At 38.3% G+C, this 22,243-nt stretch overlaps 1 long non-coding RNA gene across 1 annotated transcript; it reads left to right on the top strand.

Moving 5' to 3' along the window:
• The first annotated feature begins 374 nt into the window (after positions 1 to 374).
• Positions 375 to 20,251, top strand: LOC142063114 (uncharacterized). The gene is made up of 3 exons (XR_012662640.1): positions 375 to 485; positions 4,164 to 4,217; positions 19,110 to 20,251. It is a non-coding gene; the product is annotated as an uncharacterized LOC142063114 (long non-coding RNA).
• Positions 20,252 to 22,243: the final 1,992 nt, after the last annotated feature.

The raw sequence follows: 22,243 nt of genomic DNA, 5'->3' as shown, positions 1-22,243 counted from the left end.
GATGATTTAAAATGTAATGTTGTTCCTTCATATGTGGCATTTTCTTGCATGATCTAAAAATTTGGTTTTTTTCTTGGCTTTAAAACAATTATTTCCTGCTGAAAGCTGTGGAAGCATTTTTATATGTCTTTCTTGAGAGCACTGGGGATTCTAAATTATATTTTCTTGTAATTGTCAGAACTGTGCATGAAATAAAATGCAATGTAGGATGCCTCACCAGTTATTATCCTTTATTTTGGTCACATACAAAAATATTCTGCTATTACCAGTCACTGCTGGCTCCCTGAACTTTGAACTCTTAAGAAAAACTTGGAAAATAACATCAAATGGGAAAAGTCCATATTTGTAAAAGTGCCGACCAGGCAGTGTTTTACTGCATGTTGAACAGGATCCAGGGGCCAAGTGCCAGCTGTGCTGTTTCAGATGACAAATGCATTACCTGTGCTGGGCAGAGGTGCTTTGAGTTCTTGGCCTCAGGGTGACAGGTAAAGGGGAATGTCCATACAAATATACCTCTATTTTCTAGAAGCGTAGATTAAACTTCTCATAGTGATGTTTTTATGTTTTGGTTTGTTTGGGGTCTTTCTCTGATGCATTTTCCTTTCTCCACAGGAAAAGTAACTGAAGTAATAATCATTAGAAATAGAATAAACATAGCAGAAAGCATAAATGAATTATGTAATCCAGAGAAACAAAATATGTCAAAAAGATGGACTGTACTGCACACTCCCTGTTTTGGAGACATAAGCTATCTGCATGTACTGTTGACTTCAATACTGGTAGAAGATACTCTTCAGGTTTGGTCCTGAATATTAAAAATAGGGAAGACAGAGGGTAATTTCACAACGTTTGGTAAACAGCAATGTTAGTTCACTTCCTGCTTGCAGGACATTAATCACACTGATTTGGATTGCTCAGACATGTAATTGTGCTGCTAAATCTGAGCAGTTGTAAGGCTAACTGTACAGTGTTGCTTGGCAATACACAATTGCCCTTTTGTTCATAATTGTGTCTAATTTGCAGTATTTTTAAACTAGTTGCACATGTCAATCATTTCTCACAGACAATGGATTTTACTCTTTACTAGTTTGAAGGGTTTGTATGAAACAAATAACCCCCTAAAAATACTGGAAACTGAAAAAACTATTAGGAAAATCTTTGAATTTGAAAGGAGTCTTATCTTTTTTGTTCTGACAAATATTTTATTTTAAAGTCTTAAAAATTAAATTTAAAAAGATTGTTTTTAAACCAAGAAAAAGAAAAGCCCTCACTAATCTTGTTCCATGAATTCCTAATTCTAAATATTTTTTACATCTTTTGTAAATCAGAATTGCCTGGTAACAACAAAAATATTGATCAGCATAGTTTCTTCTTTACTTGATATGTTAAAATTAAAAACCCCTGCAATTTCTCAGATTCATCAAGATTTATTGTATTCCTTTTTATTCCAAAAATTAATAACTGCACATTTATACAAAATATATACCACATATAACAAAACGCAGCCATTACCAGATAAGAGAAGCTCAAATTTAATTAACAGCATTTAATTAACTATACGGCCATCAATCAAATGACATTTTCTAGTAGAAAATTCTCATGGTCCCTCTGTTCATTATCTCTTAGACGGCTATCTTGTATGTCTGACATTTGTAAAAATAATATCTACCTGGCCTCCCCCACCCCCTATTTCATGCAGTGATAAGCACAGGTAAGGTTGCCTTGGTTTTACTTACGTTGGTAGCTACATTTCAAACGTTAGTCTTGATTTCTTGTCTCTTGCTTCCATTTAAGACCACTTATTCCCATTCAGAAAGATCATTTATTTTTCCTTCCCCCCCTTACTTAGAAGCTCAACTGTATTAATATTATAGTTATACATGTATTTTCCTGTCATCATTACAGTATTTTAGCTAGTTTTCTTGATAGTTGTTAACCCATCCCAGAAATTGCATGATACAATATCAAATTAAGGTGAATATGTATAACATTAAAATGGAAAATTTATGTAGAATGAAAGTACTTTCCATTGTGCATTTGTTTAGCTGTGTTATTCTCTTTGAGTCTTGTCTGTCCTTTCCATTCTTCCTGATGCTCGCTCTCCTGATTGGTTAGGTTTATCGTGTTTGGGTTTTTTTATTATTATTTTTTGTGAAGGGTAAAATAATGGGTGAGAAGCCACAATTAATACTTTGTCAGTCATTTACCCTAATGTCCACTCAGGAGAAGGATTAATTTTTCAACTAATGGTTTAACAACTAATTCTGAGGTACAGCTGTACTGCTAGTTTAGCACAGACTAGCATTAGTCCAGAGCCGTCTGACAGCTAATTTATTAGTAAATTACTTCATTGACTCTCTTAATGTTTGAATGAACGCAAGCTCTGTATTTCCTTAATGAATGAAAGCATGGTCTTTATCCCACGGAACATTTAACTTCTGGCTGATATTACAACTGACTATCTAAGCCAGAAAGGCTTATAAAGCATTTCTTTAGTAAAGTATGGGAATAAATAAACACATGTTGAGGATGTTCTTTCATTTTAAGCTGATTATCATTTTCCTCTTTATGTGCCTGTAGCTTTGTGGTAGATGTGAGTCATCAGGAGGAGTAATGAAGGTGAAAGCTTGATTAGTATTTTTGCAATGGTGATATGTGACAGAAGGAGCTGTATCAAAGCTGAGATGTAGGGCTTGGGAAGGGCAGGTGTATAGGAAGTAAAACTAGTCAGAAATATAGGTAAAGGCTTAATGATGTAGGATTAGATTTTAGGAAAAAAAGATAGGCACTAATCAGAACAAATTAAATCTGTGCACCTGTATATTTGCAGTTTTTACTCACTGTGTTTAAATGGTATGCTTGAAGTATTTAGCTTAGTGGATAGTTAGAGTGAAGTACTCTGTGATTCTGTGAGGAGATCAGGTGGCACGGCTAAAGCAACAGGTAAGAAGAACTATTATAAAAATATTTTGTAGTATGGACTGGCATAGTCAGTAGTAATGTCTGTGAAAATTGTTTCCATACCAAGTCTTAGTAGTCAGAAATTCTCTCTGATATCTAAATAGAATTGGCTTTTTCTTAGTGTCAGCTTGTGCTTAATTAGCATGTGCAATTTGACCACTAGTCTAATCAGTTTAGCATGATCAGCAACTTTATTCCTGGTGCAAATTTTTCAGCAAACAACCTGAAGTTCCAGAAGGGTTAACTGATGTCACAGGTGCCATACCTCTGTGAATCTCAGCTGTCCTGGAAGCTGTCACTGACAGACAGTTTTCAATTAAATAAAGAGGCTTCAGAATTAGCAGCTGCAGGCAAGCTAAATGAAAATGAAGGAATGAAGACTGCAAAGGCCCTTTAAAAATACATGTGTAAGGTTTGGGGTTTTTTTCAGATAGAACTTCCAGGTTTTTTCACAGACCGGTTCATCTGCCTAGAAGCAAGCAGCCCCCTCATACAGAGCTGTGATGTCACCTGTTAGCCTTGGCTTTGTTATAGCTGTCCCTGGCAATAACCATTACAGTCGATGTTGTAAAACTTTCTGTTATATCTCCTGTTACATGCTCGCAACTTCCATTTTGAGTTGACACTCTCCACACCCGGTCTCTGTCCTTTTTAATGCACATTTTGAATACAGTGCTGGTGGTAGTCACTGAGATGTGCATGACATATTTTTTCTTAAAATAAAATAAAGCATGACAGTAACTTTATCTTTGATATGATAAACTCTGTATGAAGACGAAGACTAGTGGACGGGGTCAAGGCTTTGGAGAATGAAAGATTTCTGTGTTTGAACTGTGACAACTTGGCAGAAGTTCCTACAGGAGATGAGAAATTGCCCCATGTCATCTTTGTGAAATGTTCAGCTAAAATAAAGCCTTTCTTGCTTTTCTTTGTCCTCCTTGTTTATAGTACACTGCAAAATGTGTGGAACAGTCAGTTTCTCAAGCTCACAGCTTGAGTTTTGGTTTGCTTAACTGCAAAATCTCTATTAATATGGTTGTAGTGGGAGATGACTTATAAAAATATTTAAGGCATTAAATCTTGTAAGGCAAAATGTTTTTTTTTTCTGAATAGTAGAGATGCAAAACTGTGGAGGTGTTTTATGAATACCTCATTCTACTTAAAAATGTAATTCGAAACACTAAATGGAGTTTGCTTTTCAGATGCTTGACATGACTGCGTACATTTGAAAAGGAAGAGACATCCACTTCTACAAAGTAAGGTTTTGTACTACAGTAAGTATGTCTGATATGATGGACTAGTTCCTGTAGGGAGTTGGAGGTTATAAGGTTTACTGTGGAAACTTCACCTGGGAAAGGTTATCAGATTCTATCAATTTAACCTATACCCTTTCATGGGCATCATTATGTTCCTTTGTTAAAGGAAGTTAGGGAGAGATGCAAGTATTAGGCTGCATTCCCCAGCATGAGGAAGAACATTCCCACTGTCCCTCACCAACCCCAGGGACAGTACACAAAGTTCTTCCTGACCATGGAAACAAGACAGACACAGTATAACAGAAACAAAGGGTCTGTCCTGCTGCAATAGGAACCCTGAACATCCTTGTTTCCATCATTTGCTGCACCTGATAACCCTTTTTACCCCTTGCTCCTCACTGGACTCCAATATGCTCAGCTGAAGTGTATTACCCAGGTATACAAGGCAGTTTTATCAGTCTCAGAGCTAAATGCAATGAGCTTTTTGTTTTCATTCTTCCTGAGGCTTAGTGAGCAGTTAAGGTTAGTACCTAATCTCTAAGGCTTATTTATACAGTGAAGTAATTCCCTGATGTTGTGTCACAAACAGAAGGGGCTGAATCTATGTAATTCTTTGCTTCTGACTGCTTTTGAATGATTATTTGTTTAAAAAAAGTCCTCTGAAACAAAATACTTTTTTTAAGAGAAGATTTAATCTTATATATGTTCCACTTCATTGCTAATCAAGTATGTGTGTTGTGCATGTTTTATGATTGTTTTACAAGGTAAAAATATTACTGTATTGAATTCCTCTGGTTTTGTACTTTATACTTGTAGGCTTCATGGAGGGTGTTTTTTACTGTTTTTTGTGGGCTTTTTTTGCTTGTGTTGTTTTTTTTAAAGGTGTTTTTATTGTTATTAGGCCTTAGCTAAAATTGGGGTTGAGATTCTTATTATTGATATTTTTCCATGTTACAATTTTCCTAAATATGCTGGAATGTTGTTTTAAGAAGTAACTAAAAGTCCAGAAGGAAACAAGGGTTAGAGTATTTGATACATACGTCCAGGCATGCACATAAAGGTGGGTACAAAATTGCTGATGACTGGTGCATACAGTTTTTTCTCTATAATTTCCTCTGAAGCTGAATACTTACCCTTAAAACTTCAGAAGCAAACTTACATAGCTTAAGCAGGTTATTAATATAGCTGTGAAAACAGAGACGACTTCTGTGGTGAATGTTCATTTCTGTTATGTGCAGTTGTTGAGTGTGTTGGAAATGTTCTTGTTGATGATTTCACACTACATTCTAATGCCGTTGCTGCTGCAAATTAATGTGTCATGTTTTTTAAACTTCAGTAATTGAATCATGCTTCCTTTATGTCTGAAGAAGTAACTACTGTTATGCCTGACTACTATTTTTAATAAATGGCTTTAATATGGTTTAGCCTTTATTCTACATGATTTTCCATGATTTTTTGATTTGGAGTAATTAAGTAATAATTTCCAATAAATGAATTTGTTTACTGTGTTACAGTTTTGCTTTATTTTTCAAGAAGAAAAATTGTGATTAATAAATACCTCTTTGCTGTTTAAAACTTCTTCAATTAAAAAAAAGACTTGTGTCTTAAGTGCGTTGTAACGGAAAGATCTTTGTAAAAGAGGCATCATCCCTACTTTGTAGCTATGGAACCTTATAAGTCTTGATAAAGTACCTTCCTCTAATCTCTAAATAAATTAGTGGCATTGGCTTATATTTTGCATTCTTGCCATAATTATTTTAGAATGCTCCAGGAATGAGTTCTTGTGCTTGGACTATTTAAATGAGATATTATTTCATTTGTACAATAATGTAGTAAGATTCCCAGGAACAGACAGAAATTTATCTCATAAGAGGACTGTTAATATAAGGAGAGGGGAAGTAGAGTCCATGAAAACTCATAGAATTATAGAATCATTTAGGTTGGAAAAGATCTCTAGGATCATCAAGTCTAACTGCAAACTGAGCACTAGCATACTTCATAAACCATGCCCTGAAGTGCCACATCTATGTGTTTTTTGCACACCTCCAGGGATGGTGACTCTACCACCTCTCTGGGCAGCCTGTTCCAATGCCTGACCACTCTCTCAGTAAAGACATTTTTCCTAATATCCAACTGAAACCTCCCCTGGTGCAGCTTGAGGCCATTTCCTCTTGTCCTATCGCTAGTGACTTGGGAGAAGAGACCAACACCCACCTCACTACAGCCTCCTTTCAGGTAGTTGTAGAAAGTGATAAGGTCTCCCGTCAGCCTCGTCTTCTCCAGGCTAAACAATCCCAGCGCCCTCAGCTGCTTCTCAGAAGACTTGTTCTCCATACCGTTCACCAGCTTTGTTGCCCTTCTCTGGACACACTCCAGCACATCAATGTCCTTCTTGTACTGAGAGGGCCAAAACTGAACACAGGATTTAAGGTGTCGCCTCACCAGTGCAGAGCACAGGGACACGATCCCTGCCCTGCTCCTGCTGGCCACACCACTGCTGACACAAGCCAGGATGCTGTTGGCCTTCTTGGCCACCTGGGGACGCTGCTGGCTCATGTTCAACTGGCTGTCAACCAACAATCAACACCCCCAGAGCCTTCTCCACCAGGCAGCTTTCCAGCCACTCTGCCCCAAGTCTTTAGCATTGCCTGGGGTTGTTGTGACCCAAGTGCAGGACCCAGCACTTGGCCTTGTTACACCTCATAAAATTGGCCTCAGCCCATCAATCCAGCCTGTCCAGATCCCTCTGTAGTGCCTTCCTACCCTCGAGCAGATCAGCACTCCCACCCAATCTGGTGTCATCTGCACACCTGTTGAGGGTACACTCAATCCCCTCATCCAGACCATTGATAAAGATAATAAACAAGAGTGGCCCCAAAACTGAGCCCTGGGGAGCCCCACTTGTGACTGGCCACCAACTGGATTTAACTCCATTTACTACAACTCTCTGGGCTCAGCCATCCAGCCACTTTTTACCCAGTGAAGAGTACACCTGTCCAAGGCATGAGCCTCCAGCTTCTCTAGGAGGATGCTGTGGGAGACAGTGTCAAAGGCTTTGCTAAAGTCCAGGTAGACAACATCCACAGCCTTTCCCTCATCCACTAGGTGGGTCACCTGGTCATAGAAGGAGATCAGGTTGGTCAGGCAGGACCTGCCTTTCATGAAGCTATGCTGGCTGGGCCTGATCCGCTGGTTGTCCTGCACTTGCCTGGTGAGTTCACCTAAGATATATCGCTCCATAATCTTCCCTGGTACCGAGGTCAGGCTGACAGGTCTGTAGTTCCACAGATGCTCCTTCTGGACCTTCCTGTAGATAGGCAGTACATCAGCAAGTGTCCAGTCATCTGGGACCTCCCCTGTTAACCAGGACTGCTGATAAATGATGGAGAGTGGCTTGCCGAGCTCCTCCACCAGCTCTCTCAGCACTCTTGGGTGGATCCCATCCGGCCCCATGGACTTGTGAGTGTCCAGGTGGCACAGCAGGTCATAAACTGCTTCCTCCTTGATTATGGGGGGTTTATTCTGCTTCCTGTCCCTGCCTTCCAGCTCAGGGGGCTGAATACCCTGGTGATAACTGGTCTGACGGTTAAAGACTGAAGCAAAGAAGGTGTTTAGTACCTCAGCCTTTTCCTCATCCTCAGTGGCAATGTTTCCCTCCACATCCAATAGAGGATGGAGATTCTCCTCGGCTCTCTTTTTGTTGCTAATGTATTTGTAAAAGCACTTTTTTTGTTATCCCTTAAAGCAGTGGCCAGACTGAGTTCTAGCTGGGTTTTTGCTTGCCTAATTTTCTCTCTGCATGGCCCAACCAGGTCTCTGCGCTCTTCTTTTCTTACCAGCCCCTTCTTCCAAAAGTGGTATACTCTACTTTTTTCCCTGAATCCCAGCAGAAGCTCCCTGTTCAGCCAGGCCGGTCACCTTCCCCGACGGTTCATCTTGCGGCACCTGGGGACAGCCTGCTCCTGCACCTGCAAGATTTCCTTCTTGAAGAATGCCCAGAGTTCCTGGACTCCTTTGCCCTTCAGGACTGCCTCCCAAGGGAGTCTCCCAACCAGTGCCCTGAACAGGCCAAAGTCTGCCCTCTGGAAGTCCATGGCAGTGGTTCTGCTGTCCCCCCGTTCTTACTTCACCAAGGATTGACAACCAAGACGGCTTCCAACCACCACATCTCCCACCAGTCCTTCTCTTTTTGAAACAGGAGGTCAAGCAAGGCAATTTCCCCATTAGGCTCACTCACCAGCTGCGTCAGGATGCTGTCTTCCACACACTCCAGGAACCTCCTAGACTGTTTCTCCTCTCCTGTGTTATATTTCCAGCAGACATCTGGTAAGTTGAAATCCCTCAGGACAACAAGGGCAACTGATTGTGAGACTTCCCCCAGCTGCTTGTATAATGCTTCATCTACATCTTCATCCTGGTCGGGTGGTCTATAACAGACTCCCAGCAGGATATCTGCCTTGGTGGCCTTCCCATCATCCTTACCCATAAGCACTCGACCTTATAATCAAAATAGCTAAGCTCTATGCAGTTGAAGCACTCCCTAACATATAGAGCCACCCCACCTTGTCTATCTTCCTTGTCTATCTTTTCTGAAGAGCTTATAGCCGTCGAATTGTGGATAGTAGTAATGAAATAAATGGTTTAGAGACCGAAAGGTTAAAAAATATAATTTAGGCCAAATAATTTCTTCAGGTTATTTCTGTAATCACAGTTTATATAAGCAAATTACTTTACTGAGCTCATATAAATATGGATTGAGGGAATGAATAGATTGTTCTGTAGAGGCTGCTTATTGAAAGGATTTTAATTTTATTTTCTCTGCTTTAAAATTTTACCTGGGCCAGAGAAATTTGTATGGATGAAAGTTTTGCCAGAACAAGTTAACGTCTGCAAGATTTGTTTCTGAACAAAAAGTGACACTATTCCCCACCAGGAAGCTAGCAAGTACACCTTCTTCCGACGTGAAAGAATGCTATTTTTCATTGACTCAGTGATACTTTCCAGTACAAGAACTGCCCTTTCTCTCCTGTTTTCTAGAATTTGAAGTGGTATTGCAGATATGTAGTAAATTTGCAATAGAAGAGAAAGGGATAGATGAGAAACTGAATGTGTTTGCAGCTTTAATATTTTTTCCCTATAAGTAGCCCTGACACCAATAATTGTCCACCTTTTGAATTCCTTCTAAGCTGTTTAAAAATACTTTTTGGTAACCTTAAAAAATGGGAAATGTTGTTTCAGTTTATTTTCTGCAAGTTACTCTTATTTGTCTGCTAGTTTTTGAACAGATTTAGAATAACTGGGCTTGGAATTAGTTGAACATACTGGACAAAAGTTAGAATACAATGCCAGCTACATTTCTCTGCGTAAGATAATGGGAGCTGGCATAAATACACTTGAAGATATACACTGGAAGGAGGGAGGGAGTAGCTGTTTTGTGGTGGAATTAGATGATTCATTTGGAATTATGACCCAGGACTGGTTTAGAACCTAGTTGCTGAACTTCAGCAGGAGGATTGTTGTGGATGTGCTGACTGTGATGCTGGAACTGTGTGAAGGATAGGACTATTTTCAGATGGCATAAATTTGTTTTAATTTTATGGCTTTTAACTGTGGGCCATGAGGCTTTCCAAGTTGTTGTGTGTAAGAAATACGTAGAAGCAACTTTTAACTTGTTTTCGTTATCAAACCTGACTTTGTTTCCTAGTCAGTTCTCTCTCTCATTTGCATTGGGTACAGTAAATTAGTGTCCTTTAAAAACTTTAGATCAGAGTTTTCTAAAAATAGCTCACTTGCAAAAGATTTCTTGTACAGGATGTGCATCTGTTTACGTATAATGGTGCTGGAAGTGCTATAGACCTCTTTAACAAAAAGTGGTCCTGTTCTCCACTGAACGAACACGTTTCCTTTCCAGGCTGCTTTGGACTAGTCCTTTCTCTCTAGCTCACTGTCAATGAGCTGCAAACCAGCTACTGTTAATCAGACTTCCTAGCCTCTACACGGCAGCTATGGAAGGAAAGAGGAAAGGCAGCTTACCCCACACAGCTGCCAGCTTTATTAAAAGGGAAACACTGTAACAACGCTTCGGTGATGACTGTGCTATGAATCTAACGTTCCCTTGTGTTTTCTTCCTGCTTTGTATTAGTTATTCAGACAGCCAGACTCAACACTTCTGTAGATAGCATCTATTGTTCCATGTATGTATATTTTTTGAAAATGGGCTTTTGCGTTGTAATTATACTTTAAAATTATGCTGTTTGCAGGTTAAATTTATATTCATTTTAAAGGTAAATCAGAAGAATCTGAAGAACCATCTGTTCACAAAAAGCAGCCAATGAAATTACAACTTTTCTCCTTTGTACTCTATCAATCAGCTATCTAAACATGCAAGTGGATAAAGGGAAAAATCTATTCTGAGCAGGTTTTGTACACTTATGTGAGAGAATTGTTAATATCGCATAAAAATCCATTGAGGATGTAGTCTTAGAGGCATTTGGTCTGTATGGTATTTTAGTGTATTTTCCCCAAAAACTGGGGACAAATGAATGGGCAAAAAAAAACACCCAAAAGAAAACTAACCCTAATTTTGCCTTTCTGTATCTTAGAAGTGAAAAATATTATTTTAGTCTTATTCAAATAAAAAAAATATTTTCAGTAGTTCCAAAACAGTGTTAGGGGTGTTGTTTCCACCACCACACCCCAAAAGAAGTTTTTTGGTAATCTGCACAAGCTAAAATTTCACTGTGCAGATGTACCTGGCTGCCCACCACCCCAACTAAACAGCTCATCTCATGCTGCCCTTGTGTTCTGGGAAAAGACATTTCAGCTGTTTTCATTCTCTGGGTGCAGATAAATATAGATAGGTACAGATAACAAATATTCTGTAACTGGTCTCTGGAGATAATACTTTTGGAGAAGTACTGAGGTTTCCCATCTGTTTGTAACCCTCAGCCACTCACAGTATTGTTTTAGGTAGAAAAGCAGTGGTTCATGGACATTGCCTGTTGGAGCTTGTGGGCTTTACAGTACAGGACCAGTGCAAACATGAATGCACCAAGGCCTGTGGAGCAAACATGAATGCAGCAAGGCCTGTGGAAGTTTATTCTCAGCACACAGAAAATCTATAGTCAAGCTGACTCAATTTAGGATTTTAAAGGTACTCTTGAGCTTCTAATATGCAAGGCACACTTCATGGCAGTTGTAACTCTCCCTTCCCCCCGCCCCCCGAATGTAGCTTTTTCCAAGTCTCATTTAATCCACCTTTCTGTTTTCACCAGATCATAGCTTTATCTTATTGGGAGCTTTTGTATCTTTTCAAAAAAATCCCCAAGTATAAATTAATATCTTCCTCCCCATCCCCCCTCCCTGAGCCCTCACTTGTGTAAGCTTCACTCTGAACTTGTTGCAATGTCGTCTTTGGAATGCAGAGCGATAAAAAGTGGCACTGGCAAAGAGTGATAAAGATTATGTAATACTTAAGCATTTAAAGGTTATTGCATAAACAGGTATTCAGTATTACAGGTTGGTTCCGTATTCATGTCCCCACTAAATGCTTCCTTGAAAGGGAACTGAGAAATTAAAGAATATGTACATTCTATGTTTACTAACTCTTTCAATAGGAGCTTAAATGATTGCTGCTGGAAGGCTTCAAAAGATGCTTTTTCACTATTTATGCTATTCTTCCCTTCTTTCTCTCCCACCCTGCCCAAGAGTAGAAGACTGAAAACATTGAAACTTTTTTCTTTTTTCCTTCCCTCCCCTACTTACTGTTAGTCTCACCTGCAGGGTGACTTTTTAAATGTGAAATTTCTGCTATCTCTTGCTATATCATCCTGTTAGATTCTGCTCCAAGCAGTTTGGATTTAAAGCATAGTGTAAATCTAAGTTGCTGTTGTACTCTTCTATTGTTGATGAGTGGATAATGGGTATAATGGATTATTCATTGTCTGTGTACAAAAAAAAAAAAAAGTGGAAAATACATAAGGGAATGGGTTGCTTCTAACTGTTTTTTTCCTCCCCTTTTATGCTGATGTACCAAAATGATGGAGTGCAAGCTGTGCACAGATTAATGTTTCTCTAGCTGAGTTGATCTTTATTAGAAATATGTTCTGATCCTTCCTAGGTGTCTTATCTGAAAGGATTTGCCTTAAAACCAAAAATCAATAAATGAAACTCAAGGGGACTGACCTTCACTTGTTGAAGTGTCCAGTGCAATCCTCAGATGACACAGGGTAATGGATATGGCTGGTGGGGTAGCTAAGCCACCAATATAGTGTAATGGTGGAAAAGTTAGCATGAATTTGTGATCTGTGAGCACGACTCTTTAAAGGAAACAGTATTGGTAACTGCCCATGAATATTCGGGGGGGAAGAGGGCACAAACCTTAATGACATTCATCTCATCAGTACTTATAAATATCTAAAGGGTGGGTATGAGGATGATGGGACTGGACTCTTTTTAGTGGTGCCCAACGACAGCCCAAGGGGCAACAAGCACAGGTTGGAACAGAGAAAGTTCCACCTCAATATGAGAAAAAACTCCTTTCCCGTGCGGGTGCCAGAGCAGGGGCACAGGCTGCCCAGGGAGGTTGTGGAGTCCCTTCCCTGGAGACATTCACACCCCGCCTGGACGCGGCCCTGTGCCCCTGCTCTGGGTGTGCCTGCTCAAGCAGGGGGTTGGACGGGATGATCTCCAGAGGTACCTTCCAACCCCTACCATTCTGTGTTTCTGTGACAAGATAAACTAGTTAATATGAAGGATGATTTGAGAATGAGTTCAGATAGATGTTCACAACTACTTTTTGTAGGAGGACTAGAAATTAGGAGGCTTCTTCTAACACTTCTACAAATTCTATTATTTTTTAAAAAGTGACTATGCATTTCTAATGATGGAGCTTGAGGAAGCTTTTGGAAGAGATGAGCTGACAGAATGGGGAATTTCTGAAGAAAATAAATTAAGTTTGTTTATAAATCTTTGTGTGCTGGATGTGTAAAGGTACCAGCATTTAGACATTAGCAAAAGGGTCTGTCTGAACTAGACAAGCAAGAATTTTCTGTTTGCTCATCCTTGTGTTTTAAGACTCTTCATTCATGTGGATGACTTCTGTAGCTGTCAACAGGCTAACACTGCACAAGTAGAAGGCTGACATTTAGTACTAATTGTCTCAAAGTGTAAAACATGTTTTTATCACAGATTCTTTCCTTGCTCTACAAAATATCCTATAGTCCCTTTGTAGCACAAATATGATACAGATTTCAAATGGCTGTGATAGGAAGGCTGTGAATTAGGCAGGAATTATATTTTGAACTAATACATGGATTTTCCTGTTGGGTGTTGGGCTTAAAGACGAGATGCTATTTAAGTGATGTGGTTCAAGCATTACTGGGAATGCTGAATCCAATCCTCCTGGGCAGTCTAATATAATAAGACTTCCTTAATCACCCGATATCCACCTTTTTGTGCTTGTTGAATGTGGGGATCCTTAATTCAGTATAGCTTAGTAGACACTGTGCAGGTGTCAGCATAAGTATAGGATATCTCAATCTAGAGGAATTGCCTCAGCAGAATTTTTCTTGGTAATGGTGAAGTAGCATAAATTACAAAAGCAGTTAAAAAGCTGATGATCCTGGAGGCGATTAGCTGAAAAAACCAGAGAGCGAGAAAAGATAGAGTATATTTCTCAGTCATTGTGATTTTTGCCACACTGTGGTCCTGAAAAACATTCTTCTAGCATATTTGTGTATCTACTTTGTATAAGTAAATTATGCATGTATATATCAAACAAGCCATTTACAATGGAATAGCGGTAGTGAATTTTGTTTCCCGCAGTAGTTCATAGGGAATGTATACATATATATGTGTATCAGAGCAATTTGTCTAATAATGTTTTGCTTCGTACATATAGTCTCTGCAGGGGAAGAAGTATTTTAAAGGAAGAGCAAGATTTGCCCAGTCTCATGGGCTGACCTTAAGTCTCACTTACTTGAAGCCTGTCTTTCGTGTTCATAGATGCTGCGTCTGCATTGAATGTGCATTAATTACATGATGATCTCACCTGATCATGGTTTCATGTGCCAGAAATATTTGACAAATTCTATGGTTAGTTACATCTAGCAATTGAAAATGGAAAAGACTATAGTGAAGGTGTAAGTTTTTCTGTTAATGGGACTCCATGCTTATTCTGCTATTAAAATGTGTTGTCCAGGAGCAGCAGTCTACTTCCACGCTACCCCTACCCCTCTCAAAATTACTTGGTTTGCTTAAGTGTGTGCTATTAAATATCTCCATCAACTGTCAAAATTCACTCAATATCTATCCCATCATATATCAAGTTTCAACGAAGCTGAGCAGTTGTCTAACAATAACTCTGAGGTGCTGTTCATTTTCTTCAGAAAAGGTTGGCAATAAAGGGAAATGTCTTCATTCTGGAGTCTATATTTAAATAAGGGTATGCTAGCTCCAATGACATGTCTGTGAGGTTACCTTGCATCAAACAGTGAAAGGCAGAAATTACAGGCCCCATGATGTACACCCAAGGATAATTTAGTGCCCATCAGCAAGCTTGTTGAAGCTGATGAATATTTGCTGTTGACTTCAGTGGGAGTAAGATAAGGGGACGCATGTAATTTATAGTGAGATTCTTAATGCATGCAGTTTTCTTTCATCTCGCTTGGTGCAATTACATTGATCCAGACGTTAGATTGTGGTGTGCTCTCATTTATTAATGAGAAGCTGACCTGAGAAAAGATTTTTAGCCCATTTTGACTTCAAAAATGATATTTTATACAGCCTGTAATGTGTCTGCACTATCTTGTTCTCTGGTGAACGCTCTGGAGTATTAGAGAAATCAGTAATAGTGACCTTTTTGACCTGTGGTTCTTATCTGCTTAATACTACAGAATTTAGGAGGAGACAAGCCTATTATAAATTTGGAATTTGAAATAGTACTGTGTCTCTCTTTTTTCATGAGATGGGCTCTCATTCATCATTACTTAATCTCTAATATAATGAATAGTTATGATAGTCTTAATTTATTTAGATATATCTAAATTAAAATAATTAAAATAATTAAAATAATTAAAATAATTAAAATAATGCCCCAAACACACCTTTCTATTTTGACTTGCTAATTGTTAGTGCTGTGCTATTACTCTTACTGGTTTTATAAATTGGCCCTGTAATAACATGGGGAAATTGCATATAGTGGCTAGCTAATACAGAGTTTTCTTCAAGCACCCATGTATTTTAGAGCAGATTTTGTTTAAGGGTGTAACTTCAAGCTGTTCTCCAGCTTTAAATGCTGTGTGGAAAGGTTTGCTTTGGATTATTGTTCCATTTCTTTTAGGATTTTGATTTAAAGCTTTTATTAGGTTGACTAATGACATATCACTTATACCCACATGAGACTTGAGTCCTGGTCTTGATAACAGAATTTGTTTAATTTCTGAAGCCTTAATTTAAAGCATTAAATATAACATATCATACTTCCACTGAATAAATCTTGTGCATAAGAATGTTTGAATAAGGTCCAACACCTTAAAAGACAGAGGAGCTAGAACACAAGTAAAGGCTGGAGTATTCATGTTTCTGTTTAAAACAATGGCCTGGGCAGCCTCATCAAAGGCCTTAATAGCAGTATTTTGATAAAATGCTCCCACTAAAATCTCTATGGCCTAGAATCTTTTAGTCATTCTACATTCATGTTCTAGTGGAACAGATTAAAACTCTCTTCCTTAAAATATTATTTTTAGGTAGTTAGTAAACACTTTTGTGTTCATGTTGTGTGAAGATCCAGGAATTATATTGCATACAATCAAACGGTCTAGTGCATACTGCTTCAGACTGATTATAGTAGAGCATTTGCAGTTTTGACTAGAAAAAGAATGGATTCAGAGATTAATTTTACACACATGTGTAACATGATGCTCTCAGACAGAAACAAATCAACCTACCTGTTGCAAGATATTCACCAAATGATAATGTAATTTCCCCCCCCCCCTTATTAATCTTTAAGTTAAAAATAGTAGTTTAAAATATTGGATAATGTTATAATTTTAATTTTCTACCTAACCTTCCACACTTACTAAGATGGGACAGCCACTCAGTTTTTACAGAATGATACCTTTAGGATCTACCACTTGGAGGACATTTGAAGGGCAGTGCAGGATAGACAGCACTTTGTTTGTGTCCAAATTAATGTTAAATGGTACAAGCAGAAACCAAATTCAAATTGCAGTTAAATGGAATTAATTGAAATTGGTTATTTGTGTGCCAGATGCCACACTGAACATTTGGAAGTAGGTATCGCCCATTACGAGCCACATAGTAAAAATGGTTAAAAAAGCTAGGATGCATCTCTGCCATCTGACATATTTGTTTTTAGGGGGAGAGCTCTATACTGTGGAATTTCTTTGTCGGATCTCATCTTGTTAACTTGGGAGAAGCTGGGTTTGAGGGATGCATTTGGAAGATCTTCTCAGTTTGAAGGTGTCAGCTCCCCCTTGAGTTACAAGGCTTTTTAAAACATTTTAGTTTTACTTGTGATATGTAGGAAGATAGTATAAGGCTAGGATCATCAGCATCCAGCACATATGGCAAAAATATATGGATTTGTATTTTAAGAGGAATATAGATCACCATACACATTTCTCCCTTATCTGTACTGTGAGTGCAAATCATGTCATACCTCTGTGCATTCTTGTTTTGTGAGCTGTGAGAAACAGCAGCAGCCATGTGCTGGTTCCTGCCATGTTCTAGACTAGGTGGAAGTCTGGAGCCCGCCTCTGCCTTAGAGACATGGCAAAGATAACTGATGGTATCTTGCTTCACCCAAGCCCTGATGAATTTCTACCAATGTAATAATCTCTAAACTGAAAAAAGAATATGATCTGGCACAGCACCCTGATTCACACCTGACCCTTGTTTCAGAAGGGTGAATTGTTTCCTGAGTTAATGATATCTTTCTTTCCATTTGGTTCCCACTTTAAGCACTTTTATGACAACCCTGCTATGATCTAACTCTACCTTCTATACTGTCATAGTGGTTTTCATTAATATGGGTAAGGCCTTGGATCTACTGCATACTGTCTAAAATATCCCCTGGAGATCAGTTTAATTATATTCATACAAAATGTATTTAAACAGCTGTGGTGAAGCTTGTTATTACTGCCACATTTTAGTGTTTCCAGGCCTCCCTCCTCATGTAGCCAACTTTTGCTTGGAGTTTTTAAATTCTAAATGTTTACTTAGCATAATATTCATTCATGTGAAGGATTGCTTGGGTGTGACAGATGGCATATTCTGCATGATGTAAAAGCAGTTTGGGGGAACAATTACTTTAAAAAAAATCCCACACCCTTTTTCCCTATTAAGTGATTGGCAGATTATTTTTTGACCACTTTTTATTTTTTTCAGAATTTTTATGGTTTTAACATGGTCCTTTGTATTTATTTCCGTTCTTTTCTGAAAATATTAATGCTTGTCATCTTGTGATTTGGGTTTTTCCCCTCCCCTCCCACTGTTGAGTAGTTCTGTTTGGATTTTTTTTATTTAGCTTGTGGACAGTCTGAATAATTTTTTGGGCTGTATCTGGCTTCTGCCCCAAATTAAACACACCAGGCCAGAGAGAGTCAGAGCAAGTAGATCTGAAGTTGTAATAAGTGTTATTATAGAAACAAACAGGAACTCTGAGGCATCTGACAGGGTTGATTAGTCCACTCACCTGTGCAATACAGGAAAAGCCTGTATTAATGTGATATGATTGCCTAACTTGCTCCTAAATATGCTGGCAATGGAGGTGTCACACTGCTTGAAGGAAATTGATTCCATTGCTTTGCTATTTTTACCATAAGAAAGTTTTTTCCTACTTACATAAATCTTTCTTGCTGAAATCTAAAGTCTCTTGCTTATCTTCTTTTCTATAATGGGCAAGAAATAAAGATTATTTATTTTTTCTTTAAAGCCATCTTTTATGTACTCAATGCACATTATTTACAGATTGCAATAGCAAAACATTTGATGGTTAGGGAGACTTGGCCTGAATTCTTCAGAGCCACTCCATGCTAACTGGAATCATGCAGCATTCAGACACAACGCTGTAGTAAAGACATGTGAAAATTGATCAGTTAGACTTACACCAAGTTTTTGGTTTAGGCCTTCACAGTGTCAAGACTATTTATTAAGCATGTATATCTACAGTAGCAGTAATACCATTTGTTAGACCAATCAAAGCGGTTGACAGGACATAGTTGAGTGTTGTGGTTCCTTAAGCACTCTTCTGCTTTGAAATAAAAGCGGCAAACTTCAAAGCTAAATGAAAAATGAGAAAACTGGTTTTGGTCTTACTGGTTAATATATCTAGTTAAACCACCCGAGAGGAGAAACTATTGCTACCCAAGGAGCAGAAGGGCCACCTTGGTGTGGAAAGATATTTCAAGGCACCTTCCTTCTCTGATGAGAAACTGAAGGAAAGGTAATTTATTGCTTGTGGAACATGAAAACGTTACTGTGAAAAAGAGATAGTTTAATGGATTACAATGTGATTAAACTCAGCACACACATTCTGAGCTTAATTTAACTTCCAAGTTTATATTTTTATCTGAAGGAGTAGCCAGGTGAGACTCAGTTATATTTTTTCCCAATAAACAAGTTAGTCTAAGCAGATAAGACAGAAACAAGATTATAGACTAGAAGTAATATTTTATTAGATGATCACAGCTATAGCAGCACTACTTTTGCACATATTCAGACTTTTGTCTATTTGTAGATGTTTTTGGCTCATTTGCTAAATTAGTACTTGTTTTAAAGAAAATAAGCACTTACTCATCGTGGTTTTATTGCTAGTACATAATCCTAGACAACGCCACCTAATCCTAACTCAGTTGTCTATTTTCATAGAATCATAGAATGTCCTGAGTTGGAAGGATCCTGTGGGATATCTGGAAAGCAAAGGACACATAGTGAACAATCCAGGCTTGGACTGGGCGGACTTAATCTGCCTGGGAACAAGAAGGCCTCAAGGATGTTGCGAGTTAAAACCAATGTATGTAGCTATTAATAACAGACGTGATTTTGTAGTTCCCAAGGCTTACAAAGCGGCACGGTACGAACTTACTGTGGGAACATGTGGGATGGCATTACGCCTTCCTGATAAGTTGCATTCCAAGATTGGCCACAGGTGCTACTCTGTCAACAGGGGCCGCATCCCGTACCACCGGCGGGAGCGTCTCGTTACAGCCTAGCAAAACAAGGCGGGAGTTGCCGATGCTGCTAGTAGCTATCCTTGGGATAAAGCCCAAGGCCGTGCTGACCAACTAATAATAGGCTTGTATATAATAAACAGTAGAGGCTTGTGTGTGATAAGGTGGTTGCAGAGATATATTAACCACGCTGTGTCTGTAATAAACTGGCATTTGCTTGATCATATTGATCGTGTGCGGTGTCCGTGACTTCTGCGTCAGCAGGATCCCACAAGGATCATTGAGTGCATCTCCTGTCCCTGCATAGGACAACCCCAAATTCACACCATGTGTCTGAGGGATTTTGACATGCACGTTTTCCTGCAAAACTTTATATGTCATAGTGTAAAACAATATGCCATAAGAGAACAACCTCCCCTTGGAAAGAATAAGTATTGTCTATGTTTAATTAACGTGAATCTAGACTTTTTTTTTTTAAATCAACCATTGTTTGATATTTTTATATTTTACCTAAGCTTGGATATCTTGGCCATCAGCGTCATCCATTTAATCAAAGACAGATGTTCCTTTTGGAAAAAAATAAAGGAAAGTTGGCAAGAGCAATAGCCTTGAATGGTCCTTAGCTGACACATGACCGTATATTAATAAAAAGAATTAGGGTACTTCATCTGTAAAGACCACCAAGGTTCCCCGAAGAAAGGAAGACCTGCGCAGAAGAATCTGAAGTGGAGCCAAGAGTGACCTAATGCCATTACACAACCTATGTAGATTAGAATGAATATGTATTAGATAGGCAGAATATATACTAATTTATTGTATAAATATAATGAAGAAGCTGGCTTCTGTGTGCTTGATTTGTGGAAAACTACTGAACACCCAGGCTTGCGCAACCCTGAAGTAAATTACCAATGTCTCCCCTCAGTGTGTGATTATTGACTCATTGCACACCAGGTGACTAATCTGCTTTTTGAACAATAGTGTAGGCTCTTATCTCAAACCAGCTGATGGTATGTCCACCACACGCTTCCATGAAGTGCAAGCCTCCTTGAAGGTATTGTCCTGTTACTCCATGCCAGGTGGCTGCACACACATGATCATGCAAAGCACTAGGTACGTTTGAGTGTATTGTTTATAGCTGTTCTGTTGTTAAACTGTGGGTTGACAAATCTCAATAGATAATCATGAGTGTTTGATGATATTACAGCTCCACCATTAGACTTTTAAACAGGCATATATCTGTCATACTTTATAATAAGGTGATATTTTAAGTGGTTAATTTGTGATTAGGTGGTATTAATAATAAAAAATATTTCCCAATAGGGTGCACAGGTCATTAGTTAGATAAGTCATGGCTATGGCTTATTCTCATAAATCACTAACTCCTACAGCCATTCTTTTAAATGTATATGCAGCATACTATTTATGATAATAACAAGAAGACTTAGAACATCTGTTAATCATCTACTAGCCATTTATAAATGAACCCTTAATCCAAAGAAAGCTTGAAAAATCATCCTTCAATAGTTTGTTCTTTATACCATTATCATTTCTTATTTTCTGTAACACACCTTTTGCTGAATGGTTGTAGAGAAGCATTGAATGATTTGACTCAGCTTTGTGAGCTTATTGCAGACTTGGGGATATAATGACTGAGATCACTCTCTAAAGAGTGTTTTGCTGTTACTCTCATTACCCTTTTTTGTAACTCAACAAGTTTTTATTGGCTATGGAATATGCTTCTAGTATTGAAATGCCTTTAAGCAAGATTTCTTTTTTTTTACTCAGGAAAAAATATTTTGATTTAAAATAGAGATAAAATACAAGCTTTTATTGTTAATATTCAAAACAGACTGCCTACATATTTTTCTAACTAAAAAATAGAAAGTAAAAATACTAATAAATCCCGCCTATCTTCACAACTTACACTAAGGTTACATAAATAAATATTACTGTATTACAAAGATATCTTGTACTTAAATCTGTCTTTTGGCAGCTAAGATGAATTTATGAGGGTATCATATTTCGCTGAATGTCATGCTTTGTACTAGTTTCTTCACTAAAAAAAGTCATGATACAGGCACCTAAAAAATTCTGTCTTGTGTTGCTTAGCTTTGGCTCTTGATTGAGACCAGACGCTGTGCAAACACTCCATTTGGAGCAAAGGTCAGCCTTCAACTTAGGTAAAATTTAACAGTTGGTTTTCCTGAATAAGTTATCACTGTAAAAATAAAAGCAGTATTGCTTTGAATATTGCTCCAAATGTCTTAGTAGATACACCAGTGACAAAGGCCCATTCCAAAGAAAAATTACAAGATATACAAGATTTCTCTCTTGTTCTTTAGAGTACTGTTGATATCCATAGTTTTCTTCATATACCTGCCAACACCTTTTTGTATGTTATCCATCGACTTCTTAAAATGCTTTCCTTTTCCCTTACCAGAATTATATTTCCTCAGCTAAGGTTGTTTCCCTTGCAGTCCTCAGATCACCTGGTTCTGCTCTATTCTTCTTCCCTGAATTGCTGTCTATAGACTTTGCTTAATCTACCTGCCAAAGACATCTTTCTCCTTTTATTGAGATGGAGGCAATAGGTCAGCCTTTGAGAAATAAAAGAAAAAAGGAAAAGCTACTGTTGTAAACTGAGAAGAAAAAACAAAACATTAGGTAGCTTAAGGTAAGAGTAAGATCAAGTATCTAAATGTGATGATTCCCTGGAATTATAATTATTTTCTCCTCTGTGATATTGTAGAATTGTGTAGACTAGCCTAGAAACACATTTTGGGATCTTATTCATGGTGTAAGTCCAGTGACTCCTACACAATTAAATGGGGA

Source organism: Phalacrocorax aristotelis, chromosome 11 (assembly GCF_949628215.1).
Source record: "Phalacrocorax aristotelis chromosome 11, bGulAri2.1, whole genome shotgun sequence".
Classification (NCBI taxonomy): domain Eukaryota; kingdom Metazoa; phylum Chordata; class Aves; order Suliformes; family Phalacrocoracidae; genus Phalacrocorax; species Phalacrocorax aristotelis.
Note: the sequence above shows the minus strand (reverse complement) of the source record. Positions and strands in the feature narration are given on the sequence as shown.